This window comes from Ascaphus truei, chromosome 13, assembly GCF_040206685.1.
Source record: "Ascaphus truei isolate aAscTru1 chromosome 13, aAscTru1.hap1, whole genome shotgun sequence".
Lineage (NCBI taxonomy): Eukaryota > Metazoa > Chordata > Amphibia > Anura > Ascaphidae > Ascaphus > Ascaphus truei.
In genome coordinates, this window is record NC_134495.1 from 17,273,976 (window position 1) to 17,292,224 (window position 18,249).

The window sequence follows — 18,249 nt, forward strand, 5'->3', positions numbered from 1 at the left end:
CTCCCACCCCTCAAATACATACAAAACACCTCCACCCACCAAGTACATACAACCCCCAACTACATAAAAACCCCTCACAAATATATACAATCCCCCCATCCTAAATACAATTGCGGGGTTAATAATAATAATAAGTTTGTTCTTGTATAGCGCTGCTTGCATTACGTAGCGCTTTACAGAGACATTTTGTAGACCCAGTCCCTGCCCCGTGGAGCTTACAATCTATGTTTTTGGTGCCTGAGACACAGGGAGATAAAGTGACTTGCCCAAGGTCACAAGAAGCCAGGTTACCCCGCTTCAAACTCAGTGCCAGTTAGTATCGTTACTCACTGAGCCGCTCCTCCCAAATGAGTTACCTGGAATAAATATTCTGTTATATTTGCAGAGTTTAACCCTCCTGCTGCAGCTGGGAGTAATATATAGCTTGCTCTTAGCAGGATTGTTCAAGCACAACCATCCTCTGACAGAAACATGTTGGACAGGGTCAGGGATAACGAGGACCGCTCCGTTCCTACCCTTTTACGGAGTTACTGGAGTGGATCGCTCTTTTCTCCAGCACTGTTAATGTACAGATGTCACTTTCCAAGTCCATCTTTCACGTTATGTAGTACTTGCCTTTAAATTAACGAATTGCAATGCTCGCCTCATTTTATAGACAGGGGCTGTAGTTTGCAATAAAAGCTTGATTTGTAGAGCTAGCGATGGGTTCATATCTACCCCTAATCGATTTGCAGAAAAGCTGCTGGCCACAGAGACCTCCACAGAATGACAGACTATTCCCCAATTCCAAAGGAACTCAGTGCCTGCAAGTCTCTCTGTGTGGTTCTTTACTTTGAGCATTTGGCGGATTATCTCTGTGTAATAAATCACACCTACACCCATCCCCCCTGCAGCACCTGCAGGTGTGGCTGCTGTTGACTCTCTCTGGGGGACCTCAAAGCTGAAGGATCTGTCTGTTAGTTTTACGGCTCACAAACTCACAACCTGACAAGTGTGACAACTGCTTTCATCCACCCAGCAGGAATTTGGACTTCTGCCACAATCAGAAGCAACCCACGAGATAGCTTCCCCAGGATCTGCTCAGCTAATTATTTGTCAGGCCCTGCAAGAACATATGCAATTCCTAGTTGTTTGTAGTTCATTATCTATTTGCGGCTCATTCACAGCCAGAAAGGGCATACATTGCAGTCACTGGGATGTTCAGGAAATGTTACATCAAGGAGCAAAGCAGCATTGACTGTGTTATTACTGGGGGTTAATAGCTGGCTGCCTATGTGAAAAACAAAGGGGTTATTTAACAGCATAATATTCAAGGTATCATGCCCATGTTTACTAAACTGTGCAATTCTCTAAAATTCTGCCCAATCCCGTAAGGCCATAAGGTGTCGTCTAGAGCTGGAAGGGAAGGTTTCTTATGGAATAGCATTGCTTAGTATACATAGGCCAATAGCTTTAAAAGCCTCTCAAGTATAAACCGAGCAGAGGCTGTCATTCTGTTTGGGCTACAGGGGAGGGGATCTTAATACCACTCAAAATAAACATAGTGAAATGTAGAGTGATTCTGAGTATCGAGGACGGTATACTTTGTAGCTTCCCATAGTTCCGTCGTAACAAAGAATTGAAATTAGCCAAATCTGCAGATAATTTGTGTTGTTTTGAGAGGGGGCCCTATAACCTGGAGAATGCCGAGTTATTCTGTTTCGTGGTGGTTGGTTCCTCTGTGGCACTGAGTGGGTTACATTTGTGACCAGGGCCGTGGAAAGCTTTCCTGGGACACAGGATTTGAGTTTTCTACTGGGTCCCCCTTTCCCCCACCTCTCTCTCTGGCCCCTACCTCTCTCTCTCTGGCCCCTACCTCTCTCACTCCACTCGCCCCCACTTCTCTCTCTCTCGCCCTCACCTCTCACTCCACTCGCCCCCACCTCTCTCTCCACTCGCCCCCAACTCTCGCTCGCTCCCCCTCCCACCTCTCTCTCTTGCCCCCCCCACCTCTCTCGCCCTCATCTCTCTCGCCCTCTCCTCTCTCACTCCACTCGCCCCCACCTCTCTCTCTCAGCCTCACCTCTCACTCCACTCGCCCCCACCTCTCTCTCTCTCTCGCCCTCACCTCTCTCACTCCACTCGCCCCCACCTCTCTCTCTCGCCCCACCTCTCTCTCTCTCGCCCTCACCTCTCTCGCCCTCACCTCTCGCACTCCACTCGCCCCCACCTCTCTCTCTCGCCCTCACCTCTCTCCCTCCACTCGCCCCCACCTCTCTCTCCCTCTCTCTCGCCCCCACCTCCCTGTCTCTGTCTCTATACAGACTCTGTCTCTCTGTCTCTCTCTCTGAGAGAATGGAGGGGAGGGGGGGAGAGAATGGAGGGAAGGGGGGGAGGGAGAGAATGGAGGGACACAGACACACAGAGACACACACACAGCCCCGATTCAGCCAAGGACTCGCCCCTCCCTTAATAGCCACGCACCCCCGCTCCTGCTCTAAAATTATTGCAGGACAGCCGATCGCTCATGCTAGGAGAGTTGGTGATGTCAGCGGGCCGCACACAGAGAACCCAGAAGTGTATCCGCATGGTTCACACTGGTTCTGCAAGCTCGTTACAGTCTATAAATCCTAACACAGAGGGGGAAAAAATCAGCTTCTGGGTGTGAAGATGCAAATGAACAGACAATGTGCACGGGATCGTGGGAAATATGTCACAACCATTTTGTTCATTAATGTCTCTAATGCAAAGCCAGTATAACCAGCCTCACACTGACGAGACACAAAAGGGTGAAGCAGCTGTCTGTGGGTGCAATTATTTAACCCAGGCTGTGCTGAAAAGCTGTGTAATACGGCAGGAATAAACTTCTAGGGCTCCATGTCAAAATGGACATGAAGCAAAAGGTGCTCATTTGCATGTCATTTCCCAGAATCCCTAGCAGCAGTGGAAGCACTGTGTGCTAAGAGATAATGGGGAAAGGCAGGATCGCAGACCTGTCTGAGACATGTGAATGTGCACACACGTGAGATTTGGATTTACTGACCAAAAACATCCACAACATCCTTTATGTGGTATGTCAAAAAGGGCTTAGAATACTTTACTTCCATCATTTAAAGAGGCAATGCAAGGCGGCGGATTTTTGGGCGAATTATATTTTTTTAATATAGTTTAGGGCTGAAGCAAGGGGCTAAACCCCTTTAAATTTCCGCTCCGGGGCCCCCCTGCTTTCAGAGATACTTACCTGAGAATTAGCTGCCTGTAGCCGCTCTCCTCGGCTGCCAGGGTTCACAATATGGCCGCTGCTCGGATATTTCCCGGCCTGCGGGCCAATAGGAAGCCGTGATGTCATCGGCGCGGCTTCCTATTGGCCCATGTAACGCGGGAGCTTCAAACCTGAAGCTTCAAATCTGCTTGCTGAGCAGCTACCGGCACCTACTTCAGAGGTAAGTATCTCTGGAAGCAGGGGGTCCCCTAAGTTGAAATAAATGGGGTTCAGCTGCACAGAACCCCTGTTTCAAATCTATATAAAAAAAAATATGCTGTCTTGGATTGTTTCTTTCAGATACATGAATAAAACAAGTATAATATCCCTCCTCACAATAAACAAACTTCAACTGACCCCCGATATGCAAAAACCCGAAGAACCCCTTGCGGTAACTCAATTCCATCTCTGGATATTACACGGCGACTAAGCACGTTCTTTTATTACTGTTGACCCCATTGTGCTTTGCGAAGGAATTCTTGCGCGCCAGAGATTAAGACATTAACTTCATATTCTCCTGTGCCTTTCTGTGCACGTGAAGTCTGTGAGCGAGGTATATAATATGCCGCTATTTCCAGGGCTCGTGTTATGTGGCTGAAGGAGCCGGGTCGGCCCGGGAGATTATAAATTATTCATTTGGATCAATTTACAACGTTTACGGTCCCAAGAGGGAAAAATTTCATGCGTGTTCCAAGCGGATGGAGAGTAAATAAGCAGGGGAAAGTACAATACGTACTAGCAGAGCACGGCTGGCCTCTCTGGCAACTAAAAGTCTTCAAGTTGGTATTATTTTAAATTATTTTTTTATATTATTGTATTAAAGTATTGTTCTCTCTTTGGAGACACCCTCACACACACACACACACACACACACACACACACACACACACACACACACACACACACACACACACACTTGTGAGCACATTCACATGACTTAGGCCCCGCTGCATCCGGCGGCGTGTGCGGCCGCACGGCAGAGGGCCACCAGCCCTTTTCCTCCAGTCTGGAGGTCCCCGCTGGCTCCTTCCGGCGTGGCTGACTGCGTGCTGTGACGCGTCAGCCAGCCGGAGCTACAAGGAGCTTGTGGTTTCAGCGAGTGTCGCGTCACGTGACACGCAAGGGAACCAATCACGGATTGGATCCCAGCAGCCAATCCGATTCCCCCCTTTGCTCCGATCCCCCCGCCCCTCCGATTTCTCCCTTCTGCTCCTCCGATCCCCCTTCCGATTCCCCCCTCTCCAATCCCCCCCCCTCCGATTTCTCCCTTCTGCTCCTCCGATCCCCCTTCCGTTTCCCCCTTCTCCGATCCCCCCCCTCCGATTTCTCCCTTCTGCTCCTCCGATTCCCCCCCTTCTCCGATCCCCCCCCCCCCGTTCCAATTCTCTTGTGTGTGTGTGTGTGTGTGCCTGTGTGTGTCCTTCCCTCTGTGCTGTTCGCCCCTGGGACTCCTGGCTTCAGAGTGTGAGGGGCTCCGGGAGTGAGAGAGGGACCGACTTGGGGGGGGGGTTACGACTGCACAAGAGCCCTCCGTTCAAACCACGCCCCCCACTCAAATCACGCCCCCCCCCCGCTCAAACCACGCCCCCTGCTCAAATCACGCCCCCCCCCGCTCAAACCACGCCCCCCCACCCCCGCTCCGGCTCCCGCTCCCTACACTCAATTGCCTCTCAGCACGCTGCCTGCATGCAGTGTGGCCGTGCTGACTGAGGGAGCAGGGCCTTAGCCTTAGACAGGTCTGCAACCCTGCCTTTCAGCCATTATCACCTTGCATACAGTGGTCCCACTGCTGCAAGGGATTCTGGGAAATGTCAAGCAAATGAGCAAACAATGGGCCACCGTTTGCCTGGAATATCCATTCACATGGAGCCCATTTAAGCAAATGCATCGCTGTTCACACAGCTTTTCAGCACAGCATGGGGATAGCAAAGCAAGTCAAAACAACTCACAGAAATGTTTCAACCTTGATGGTTATCCTCAGTGTGAGGTTGTTTTATACTTGCTCCGCAATATTTCTAGGCTGGGTATATATATATATATTAACTAGAAACCAATAGGCGACGTCACTGAAAGAAATAAGAAATAGGCAAAATATGGTGAAATACGCTTCTATTAAGTAATTGCGCAAAAGATAGATGCTACTTACAAAGTAGCAGATTTTTCAAGCATGTAGGATTTACACAATCCTCTCCTCACTGCTGATCTGTATGGCGGCTTGTCTTGACTCCACGTGGAACTACTGTGTGCCTAACATAATGGCGGCTTTAAATGTCCAGTGTCACGTGGGCTAATAGGAAGCCATGACGTTATCCGGTGCAACTTCCTATTGGCCAGCGTGACCAGGGCATTTAAAATCAGGAATCACGGGGTCCCCGGAGCTGAAATTAACACAGTTCAGCTCCGGAGACCCCTCTGCATCAATCCTGAAATTAAAACAATTATCATTTAAATGCAATGTAGTCTGTCCTGCTGCTTTAAGAATATATAGGAAAGGGATACAAGATTATTCTATAATGCAATAACGTGACTATACCAACCTCTCTATCACTATCTTACCATTTATTTCATTACCAGGGCGTGGATAATGTGGGACAGTACTGCACTGGATGGAATGGATCTTTCAATTCCTTGACCAGCTATGTTGTCCCCAACTGGGCTGGAGAATAGAGAGGCGAGAATGTATACACTTATACGTTATTCTGAGCAACTCAAATGCACCACCACACTTTAATGCGATTTTCCATTCACAAGCAGTATTAGCCTTGAATGCACTTTTATATTCACACATGCAGCTCAATTCTATAATAACATTTCCATAATAAGCTATAGGGGCCTTCAGAAAGCAATACAACAAGTTAAACAGGAGTATTTTCTAATGCTCAGTAAACTGGGCTTATGATCAGAAAATCCAATTAGTTACAAAACGTCTAATTCTTGAAAGATATGCTTCTGGCTTTATTGATCTAAACTACAGCGGAGCCACAGCTTCAAGGATAGCTTAGTTATGACTTTTATTTCTGTAATACAAATCCATTAAGTTCATTTCTTATTATGAATAGTTGGGGCCATTTCTCATCACGTCTGCTGCCATAAACATGCCTCTTTCTCCCCCCCTCCCCCTCCCCCTCCCCCTTCTTCACAGTACGAAATAATTCAAAATAATGACTGCTAAATATTGATCATTGTGGTCTCTCACTAATTGATACATCCATTTATTTCCCATTTATGTTCACCAGAATTGGCTTTGAGAGGACATATTTATATCGATGATATACAATATATATATATATATATATATATATATATATATATATATATATATATATATATATATATATATATATTAGAAAGTGTCTATCTCTATACATTATATATGTACAGGCATACCCCGCATTAACGTACGCAATGGGACCGGAGCATGTATGTAAAGCGAAAATCCCACTTATCGATGCATGTACTGTACTGCAGTCGTCATATACGTGCATAACTGATGTAAATAACACATGTGTAACAGGCTCTATAGTCTCCCCGCTTGCGCACAGCTTCGGTACAGGTAGGGAGCCAGTATTGCTGTTCAGGACGTGCTGACAGGCGCATGCGTGAGCTGCCGTTTGCCTATTGGGCGATATGTACTTACTCGCAAGTATACTTAAAGTGAGTGTCCTTAAACCGGGGTATGCCTGTACAGATGTTTCTTTCTTAACATCCATAAAACTAGTAGTTTGTAGCAATTTTGCTAAACTTGCAATAGGTTACATGGAGCAGACGTTTGGGTAAGTTTTAGTCATGGAGATTGTACTATGGGATGGGATGTATAGATTTTAGTTGATGTTCTAGCCGTTCTCCCAAAAGTACAATTTGAAATAAAAACAAAATGTTTAAGCATGTTTAATGTAGAGGCCAAAGTACAGAATATTAACGAAGCGTCTGTCTGGCTATCACCTGCATGTTAAGTCTTCTCACTGCTGTATAACCGCACTATTTATCCGCCAGGTCAAATTTCCCAAATGACCTCGCTCTGCCGCGGGCTCTTTATGCATTTCAAATGCATTTTTGTTTTTGTGTAATACCTACGAGTCCGTTTGCCTGAGAGTCAGTAGAATTCACGTGTGGACAGGTTACGGTTTTTAAAAACTGTATTTATTTTGTGCCACCCCAAGTTCCCTTCAAACCCTCACCTGACACTACAACTGCACATCTTATAATATACAAGAGTTCGGCAAATCTCCATAGGAAGGCGATTAAGTCAATTACACAAGTTCTTGTGCTGACAATTGCAAACACTCGTTATGATCTAGTAGTAATAATGTACTCACCGGCACTTCAGACTGTAATACGGCAAATCACTTGAAAAGATTACACCTATTTAATGGCCAATTGCAACTGCTACCCTGTGTACGTGTCTTACAAGATGCCAGGTGAGATACACATCTGGATTGCACAAAGTACAGATTTAGCCAACGGTTTTGCACCGGCGGATGAAATATTGCGTTAGCATCGCCCCTCTCGCGCTCGGCTGAAACAAAACAATGGCCGCTTATCCAGCTTGTACGTTGTGTACAACGTTGGCTACATTTGCAAACCAGGCGCAAGTGGGTTGCGGCATGAAAACCTATGTGCAGAACAGTCAGAAATAGCCAGGAAGCTATTCACTTCTTACACTGGGACAAGTGTTCTTAGCAAGGAGGGAACATACTGTCTCTATCTGAATTTATCTATCCCAAGAAATGTTGGGAGCAACTCCAACCCAAAGTGGGTTTCACTGCCCTTACCTTTCCCTTATCCAAGCCTCTTTCCTAAATGGTCCATTGACAGGCAAGAGGAGTAACTAAATACACTACAGAAAGAAGCTGCCACTCTTTACATTGTTCCAAATTGTTAAATTTTAAGGAGTTAAATCAGGATGGACATCTTTTTACTCATGTTACCCCCTGTGTGATGAGCTCACACACGGCCACGCTGCCCCCTGGCAGGTTTCTCTCCAGTGTGCTCTGGAAATGTGACTGTGATGGACATGCGAGCAGCCAATAATAACGGCTGTGGAAGAGGAGGGACTATGAGGGAGAGGAGCCTTGATAAAGGGGGGGGCGGCCATGTTGGATCAGGTCTGCCCAGAACTGAGTGCTATCAGGTCAAGTCGAGGTCTGCAGAGAGTGCACATGTACTATGGAAGCTGGAGAGGGATAGAGTTCCAGATGTTGAGGGAGAGACCAAACGTCGTCGGAGGGGGACATCGACGGCTATAAAAGCACAGTGGTACTGAAGCACCCTTTGTGAAGAACAGTCCTGCAACAGGTTCAGTACAAAATCAACTCCCACGGTGTGCCGGTACCGTCACAAGCCAACATACAAAGGCTTGAGGAGCTACTACACCACTGACACTGATGCACACTCGCGCAGCATTATTTGGGGTTTGTATAACACCCTCTATACTGTGTGTAGTGATCCTCATCTGAGGATCACAGGGTACTAGAGCCAGTAAGGTGCCAGTAAACTAGTTGTATCGTTCATACAGTGTCTGTGTTATTCCTGCTTTCTGACAGTAGGCCACGTGTGGCCAAGTAAGTTATTATGAGGGACTCAGGCCCCAGACATAGTTATAAGTCTGAGACACAAAAGTAGAGGGGTTACACTAATATCAAACCCCGACATGTATTTGAAATAATTTTTTAAGTGAGTTTATGAACATATTGGGAACTGGAACCTTACAGGGGTTTCACTTCCTTTGGTTACTCCCTTTTGTGTGATATCACTTTGTGCTGCACAGGAGTTTGCACATGCAAAGCTCCCCACTCATCTCCCTCCCTATCTTTATCTTATCTTCTAACAGGGACAGGGTGGTTTAGGTGTCCCCCCAGAAGACCAGATAAGACAATTCTTCTTAATTTCCAGAGATCTCAAAACAGTCAAATATTTGCTTAAAGTAGAATTACAGTAGTTTAAGGACGAGAAATACCACGTTCTTTTCATCTTTTGTTGTTGCACTTTGAATATACAATATATGCTGCCTTTGTAATGGTATCTTTGTCTCCAACCTACAGACCCAGGACAAATAATATATTCTGAAGCCATGTTTCTCTAAAGCAGTATTGACGGACTTTCCCGGTTACCTCAGCCTCGGCTTTAAAAGGCGTTGGCCACTCAGGCCAATAAGAAAGAAATTCAATAATACAATGTCCAGAGGAATATGGTGCTCAGAATTAATGAGCGGACATGGGAAAGTCACTGACAATAAACGTATTGAGAAGATGATGTCCGGAGCTCCCTTGTAAGGAATTACAATGAATGGGTAATAATGCTTCTAGAGGGAGAATAGTGCCTAATGGAGACAGGAATAGTGACCAAACAGAAGAGAGCAATAAACATCTGCCACAATGTATAAGTGACTCATATAGATTCAGGAAGCCATCAGCGTAGAACAGTCCAAATGGAATGTAGCCACAAAAACAGGCAACTCACATGCTGATAAGTTCCTGTTGTCCGTTCTTTGAAATATCTTGGAGGCACCTCATTGTGCAGTGTCTGCTAATACTGTAATCACAAAGAGAGAGAGATGTGCGGGGCACAACCTATAACGGAAAAAAGTCATTGGTTCATTGGAGTCACCTCTTGATCTTCACTTTTTTCGTCATGGGATGTGCCCCGCACCCCTCCCACTCTCTTCCCAAGAAGAAAGAAAGTTGACCAGCACTAAGACTTACGTTTTACAGAGCCAAGCGCAATAGGCAGCAGGGAGCCGAAGTGAAGCCGAGAGGAAAAGAACGGGGGACCGGTCGCGGATACGCAGCCATGCACCGGGGGTTTTAATTATAATACCATGAATAAGGAATGGGATCTGCACAATGAATGATTTATGCTGTGGCATGATACTGTAAATAGAAAGAACATCCCAAAGTGCTAAGAGGAAAAACACAGCGAAACCCAACCTTACTGTACAAACACTGTATTTTAACCCCTTAGCCGTCAGAAGTGCCTGCAATCCATTTCTATGGAAGACAGTGGCATTGATCAATAATTGGTTAAAATGGTGTTGTGCTGTAGGGATAAATCGGACCTGCCCTGTGGATGCGGAGAGTGCCTGGGCTTTTAATAGATGCAGGATAAGAGGTCAAAGTTGTGTAGATGGTCGAGAGGCAAGAGGAGGGAGGAAGAAATCTCAACTCCGGTCCTCAAGACTCCCCCCAACATGTAAGGTTTTAAGGATATCCCTGCTTCAGCACAGGTGGCTCAATCAGTGGCTCGTCGAAGAGTGCACAACCTGTGCTGAAGCTGGGATATCCTTAACCTGACCTGTCGGGGAGTCTTGAGGACGGGAGTTGAGAACCTCTGCACTACGGGTGTTTACTGTACCCCTGTATGTCCCTGGATAGGAGCACTCCCAATGCTGCTTTACACTGGCGACACACTTTATTCGAGCTCGGCTAGTCCCACGAATTCGGGTATACTCGGGTGTATTGAGGTTTGTGACTGTTTTCTGCCCAAGTGCATTGAGTTATTTTCCAGGCAGGGATTGAAGCATTTTATTCCCGCTGGCTGCAATACTGCACAGTATATATATATATACTGCATTACAATTCATGAATTTATGCCATCTGGTAGACACGCGAAGCATTGCAGCCTATTAAATCCTAATCATTATCATTTAACAGATCAGCCGCCCATCAGCCAGGCATGAACCCAGGCTGGGAAGGCAAACGCAACGGGGCTTGTCAGAGGTGAGGAGCGGCGCATTCCAGGTATCTGCCAGGTACATACTGGGTATTTGCTCGAATAAAGTGTGTCGCAGCAGTATATGCTGTCACGGGTCCACGACCAGCAAAATCCAGGAGGGATCCGTATATATATGAAGTATCTCAAAAGTTCTATATGCACCACACTGAAGGAGAACGCATATAAAGTTCTTATGAGATGGTACCTCACCCCACTCAAATTATCTAAGTTTGTACCAGGGTCCTCCCCATTGTGCCCTAAACAATGTGGAGGAACAGCTGACCTGTTACATATGCTGTGGTCTTGCCCGCTGATATACCCGCTATGGGAAAAGATCAGAAATTGGATCCAGAGAGTATTCGATCTCACTATTCCCCCAGACCCGTGGCTGTTTCTCATGAACAGACCCCTAAAGGGCCTATCAAAATTACACAATAAACTAATTGCACATTTTGCTCTAGCTACACGGTGCGAGATCGCAACACTATGGAAACGCCCCGATATTCCAATTATCCCAAAGATTCAGAATCATATTTGGTTTATCTGCCAGATGGAAAAGTTAACGAGCTTAGTTAATGACACTGGCGACAATTATCTAAAAGTTTGGGCCCCCTGGCTTGCCCAAACAGACATCCCTGGGGTAGAGCGTAACACAATTTGGCTATAATAGTAATAAATGCGTTCTCCTTTGGGGGCACGAAAACCAACCCCACACCTACAACCTCACACACCTTAAGCCCAATCACTTATTCTACCGAAAGGCCTCACTAGTTGATACACAGTCCTCACGCCATCCTGGTGTTCCCCGGAGGCAGATGTATTCTTATCCTTGGATACACCTTCCCTCTCTACTTCCCCCCCACCCTCTCCTTTACCTCCTCCCCCCCCTTTTTTTTAAAACATTTTTAATTATTATTTACCCCAGTACCTTACAGTACACATGACGATTCCCACTCACGTGGTTAAGTAGGGCTCGAAAAACTACGTGAGTTTATTATGCTTTTGTTATTGTATATGATATGCTAAATATGTCTTTTTTTTATGTATATCATGCATTTATGTACAATAAAATACAAGTTATAAAAAAAAAAAATATGCTGCCACTCGCTGGGTCTTTTAGTGAACAAAAATATAGTAATTTAATCAATAAAAATATATTTGTATTTAATTGCTCACACGGCACCACAGCAATAGCTCTCAGACTTCAATTGCTGAGTGTCTTGTATGTATGTCTTTATTTATATAGCGCCATTAGTGTACATAGCGCTTCACAGCAGTAATACACGTGACAATCATATAAATAACAAACAATACAAATAACAGATCATGGGAATAAGCGCTTCAGACACATAAAAGTAACATTTCGGAAAAGGAGTCCCTGCTCCAAGGAGCTTACAATCTAATTGCTTTGATTACTTTTGGCTGTTTCATGCTTTTTGTTTATCTGAAATGTTGTTTATAGTTCCTATTTTTGGTGTTGAATATTAATAATAAATGCATATGGTTCCTGTTATCCCATATGGGAACTGTTGTTCCAGAAACGTGTAACTTGTCTTGTAATACAGCAACATTTACCATATAAATCTTAAATACAAAAATAAATAAAATGTGTGTTCTGTTTGCTTTTAGTAATATCAACTTCGCAATCAACAAATGTGCTCCTTGCTGTAGAATTGCAAAAGTAAAATGTCACAGTTGTTACTTGGAACACAGCAAACCCCAACTGTGCTGCAGAGATGGGTTTGACATTTAACAGTCCATTAGGGAAATGTCCATTGCAGTTGGGCGTCACCTCTTCAAGAGTATTTCCTCTCATGTTAAAATGTGAGAACTGCAAAATACAGAGATACGTACAACCAGGGGCAGACGGGCACATTTTAGCCTGGGGGTAAGCTCAACCAACTGGCCCAGGAACCAGGCAGCCCCACACACCAAACATAGATTCACGCTACACGCAACCTACACACATGTAGACACCATACAATAAGCCAGCTCTGTACACATGCAAACGCACAATAAACAAACACCAGATATACATACCATATACAGTACATATGTACACACATCAGAAACACATAACACACATGATAACAGACCAAATACACACCTGATGCACGCTGCATGCATGGACACACTATGTAAATACATGCACACCACATACACACACAGTGCATACATATATGCACACACAGAACACATGTACACAATATACATACAGATATAACACATTGTATTGCACCCAATGGCAATACATGCATCATACGCTATATACACACATATATACACACATGTACAGACAGTCCTCGGTTATCCAACGGAATCCGTTCTGGAAGTAGCGTTGGATAGTGAAACCGTTGTAAAGTGAGTCCCATATTAATCAGTGGCGGTGAGCGTTGGATAACGCATTCAGGCGTCGGATCACGCATTCAGGCGTTGAAAACCGGCCCTTAGGTTTGCATTGTAAAGCGTTGGATATGCCATCCGTTGTAAAGTGAAACGTTGGATAACGAGGACTGCCTGTATAACACATGTGACAAGCTATAGTCTGTAGCTATTTGTGTGAACACTCAAGTAACTAAAAGTAGTGAAGTGTAAGGCACGCTCGCGCCTAGATGACATCGAACATTTTCAGGTGGAAACTACACTGAAGGGACCGTCCCACTCCGCTTCACTTCGGGTGCAACCGCCGGAACCTGGAAGAGCTCACATGATCAGAGCGGTCACGTATTCAGCCAGTGCTGGAGTGTCCATGGCCAGCGAGGTGGCAGGAGCCTCTGGTAATGGAAGGGTTAAGGACACCTACTTTGGGGGCGGGGGGCTTAAGTACATAATGCAGGTAGCAGAGGTAACCATCTCCTGCTAAGAGAACGGGAGTGAAAATGAGCCCCAAATCTGAAATAACAAAGTTGCTTTTATTTTTCACAAAGGACCAAAAGGGTGACAGAAAACTTTGCCGAAAAAAAGAAGTTCCCGGAAACTTCCGCTAGAAACACTTGCCAAACTGTGTCTAATAATCACATAATGTACCTTGCATTTTCAATCAACTGTTTTTTGTGTTTTGAATGCTTTTTTTTTTTTAGAAAAAAAAAATATGACTTGCCTGTAATTCACGAGTCTTCCGTGAGGTAACTATTAAACAGCGGAGTGAACGCAACCTTCGATCAAAACCAATTACCCTCATATGAAACCCAATTACATTTCAAAAATAACACAATGCTTCCAAGACGTCAGAGGGAGACAGCCTGTCGATTTCCTGTACGTCTTGTGAAAAATAGAACAGAATCAGTGTGGAGGGAGGCTGCATTATTGTATCTGATGCCTGAAGTTATGCTAAGTCACAGGGCAGGGGAGTATATACAGTACAGGTGATTGCCCCCCTGTTAGGGCCCTGATACCCACCTAAATCTCCTTCTCAAGTCCTGGTCCTAGATAAACTCAGATCCGGAGTAATTACGTCTACATGGAAGCAGACGTTTATAGAAGTCCATAGACTTCAATGGGCTGCTTTAGGCATATGCAGAATAAGGCCCTAAGCACCAAAAGCTGCAGAATTACTATTCAGCTACTGTTAGTAAAACTAAATAACCATTCATCCTTACACCGTGCCAATCGTGTACTCAGTACTTTACAGTAAAAGAATAACAAACAAAAAACAAAAGCATAAATGATCATACTCTAGTTCAGGGTTGAATAACTCCAGTCCTCAGGGGCCACCAACAGGTCAGGTTTTCAGGATATCCCTGCTTCAGCACAGGTGGCTCAAGCAGTAGCTCAGTCATTGTGAGTGATGTTAGCAGGCCGCAAAACGTGAAAGCTTATGTTTTGTTTGTTTTTTTAATCCGTTTAGTATTAAATACTGAATTTTTTTTAATTCAACTCTATAGCAGTCTTTAGCCCACCTCCCTAGCAGTGCAAGATCTTTGCAACACTTTCCTGTTTGTTATAATTTGTTGCCAATCTTCCCAGCAGTTTATGCTGTAAACTGCAACAAGAGATCATGTTAGCTTAGTAATATAAGGATGCATTGTAGCTGCTGAGTTACACTGACTGAAGGTTTGAATGAAACTGTAAGGTAGCCATTATGGTAGTCCCATAATCAGGATTTTGACAGATTTATAACAGGCGCACCAAACCATTGCCAGTTTAGGTAAGGATGTCGCATGTTTTACATATACAAATAAGAAGGAAAAAAAGGGGGAAAGTAGCATTGCTGCTTCAAATCGTTGCTTTACCAAAAGATGCAACTAAATGGCTCCTTACTTACTGTAGGATCAAAATGTAGAATTTCACTAATAAATCACAAGCCAATGTGGTAGGAGCGCTGGGTTTTTATATTTGTTTTCCATAAATGTATGGCTAATTCCCATCCCTAGCAGCATAATCCCTTTGGTATTGAAAGTTATATAGTGCTACTGATACAGTTTGTTATATGGGTAGATCTGAGCTCACCTAATTCTGTTTTACTTGATGAATAAGCAGGACTGCTGGATATTTACACAGAGTAACACGTCAATTGCACGAGATGACAAGATAGCACTTGTAGTGTGATTCTTGTGGTAATGAAGGGCTGGAGCAGAGCACATCTCCGCTGAGGTCATTTAAATGGAGAACTCTACCAGGGAAGAAAATATTCAAACATATTGTACACCCAGAGTCTTCTTTCCAACAGAATGGAAATGTGCTGATGCCAACAGGAACTTCTGCACGCGTGTTATTGATTGAATTAGAAAACAAAGAAACAGAATGAGAAGCTACTAGGGGTGTGAAAAGGGTCTTTTTAGGCAGTTACTGTATATACAACATCATGCTTTAATCGAGTGGAAGTTACAATGGATCACACGAGAAATAGCATGGGTGCCAATATAAATATGTCTAATTGGATACAGGGTAGTGTATATACACCAGCATGCTCATTTCTGACACGTCCCAAAAAGGGCTTTGAAATGACATTACACGGAGCACAGCAGCGAGCTGCAGGACTCTTCTGCGGTGGAAGTATTTTTTGGGATGAAGTCTTCAAAGATATGACATGGGGGAGGGAGGAGGGAGGATATTCCTTTTGAACTTGACAGCAACCACTGACAGCCTCAAATTGGTATTCATCGCTGCAGGGATGAAGAGCCTTATCATACATACAAACACAGGCACTTAGCACACTCATTATCCAACTCAGTTTGCCAAATTATTTTTACTATAGAAGGGGCAGTTTCAGATTTGGTGGGGTGGAGCGCCAAGGTTCCTTAGGTCACCGATTGAAAACTATTCATTCAGATCATAAGCTAAGGCAGGGGTGCGCAAACTGGGGGGCACGAGATGATCTGCGCGGTGAGGGGGCGCAGGGTTTACAGAGGCCCAGCGCGCTTCCCGAAGGCACTTAAATGAAATGCCGGGGAAACGGTGAAGGCCTCTGTAAACTTCACTTACCTTGGTTCAGATGGCTTCTGAAGAGGCGTCACCATGGGTCATGTGACATTGCATTGCTATGGCAACATGGCGTCATGTCGATCAGAACGCCGGAACCAAGGTCAGGAGGGTAGGGGGGGGCGCGCGGAGAGGGGGACAGCCAGCTGGGGGTGCAGGAGAAAAAGATTGTGCTCCCCTGAGCTAAGGGACCTTCCCCCTCATTCTAGCAATGTAAATTAAAGCAGCGAATCGATGTTACTTGGTATACCCCTTGCGGTGCATTCACATGTCTCAGACAGGTCTGCAACCCTTTCTTTCCCCATTATCGCTTAGTGCTTCCAATATTCCATATGTCTCCTTGCTGCTGTCCTTGTGACTTTAGAAATGAAACAAAAACACATTAATGGAAGGAGAACTTGTTTGAAGATACAGTAATTGGTTGGAACTGCCAAATCGAAAAATGTAAAGGGAAAAAAAAATCACATGTGAGCGAGTCTTTTGAAAACGCAACTAATTAAAAATGGCTAATCCGATTCCATTGCTGTCAGCGGGACTGCGATCGTGTCAGAACAATAATACTCCACCTGATTCAGAGGGTAAAAGGAGCAGTCCCCGGCTCAGAGGTGCCGCGGAGGGACAGTCTTAGGCTTTGTGGGGCGCAATGCGGCACGTTGGCAGCGGGGCCCCCAATGTAAAAACGTTAAGGGGACTTACCTTTACGAGCGTCATTCCTCCGGCACCGTTGGTGCGCCATGACGTCCCGTTACCATGGCGACGTGTCGTCATATGACGTTGCTGCGTCATTTGACCTCAGTCACCATGGCAACGCGATGCTTCCGAAGGTGGCCCGCTCCAGAAAAGAGAAGACCGCTCTCACAAATGATCATAGACCAACAGATACACACACACACACACACAAACACACACACACACACACACAGAGAGACACATCTCTCTCTGCCGGTCCGGGGGCCCCACACACCCTCCTTTCCCTCCTTCTGTTGGCACCGGGATCCATCTGCCCGACCAGAGGGGGGAGCTGTAGGATGGGGGAACTGGAGGATGGGGAGCCCTGCTCGCTTTGCCATAAGGCCGGCCCTGCAGTATGTCGTTTTGCACCCAGGTCAATGTCCAATTCCACCAACTTGTCCCCCTGTCCCCACCCACAATTTCTAATAACACCTCTCTCCCCCTCCCATCCTCTCTATCCCTCTCCCCTCCCCCTTCTTTCTCCTCTCTCTTCCCCTCATCCCATTCTCACTCCCCCTCCCATCTCAGTTAAAAGTCCCTACTTGTGGTGCAAGGGGGGCTCCGGAAGTGGTAACTGATGTCCGGGTATCGCCCCCCTCCTCTGATGCTGCCCCCACCTTCTTCCTTTACCTGCCCAACTTCTGTCCTGTACAATGCTCGCCCCCATCCTAATTCCGCTTGTGCCCCTGCTGCATGATTTGTTTAACCCATCTTTTGGGGGGTTGGTCCTCTGAGCTAAACCACATTCATTTAAGCTCTGGGACCCCCTGACTCTTAAGTGACAACCTTGTAAAGGTAGCGACAGTAACATCCCATCCAGGGGGAAATGGGCCAACAGAAGCTTCAACATCCTCCGTCACGGCTTCCTGTCGGCCAGTGTGACAAGGGGGTTTCAAATATGCAGAAGTGCTGGTGCTACCGTTCCCCAGTATGTATATCAGGAACATAGGGGCCCCCAGAGCTGAAATCAAAACTGTTCAGTTTTGGGGACCCCCTGCTTCCATTCCATGGAGAGAAAAAAGTGGAGGTGAAGGTAGACTGTACATTTAACTGGACTCTGCCTCAAAGTTTGCTTGCATTACAGGGGGGCTTTAAAGCCGGTAAATAACCCAAAAAGATGTCACGCTTTTTAAGACTACAGACTG

General features: G+C 45.5%; 1 protein-coding gene across 1 annotated transcript in view; it reads right to left on the reverse strand.

The window, feature by feature from the left end:
- LOC142464949 (transmembrane protein 132B-like) overlaps positions 1 to 18,249 on the reverse strand; it is a 286,810-nt gene that overhangs the window by 175,236 nt on the left and 93,325 nt on the right. The window lies entirely within an intron of this gene.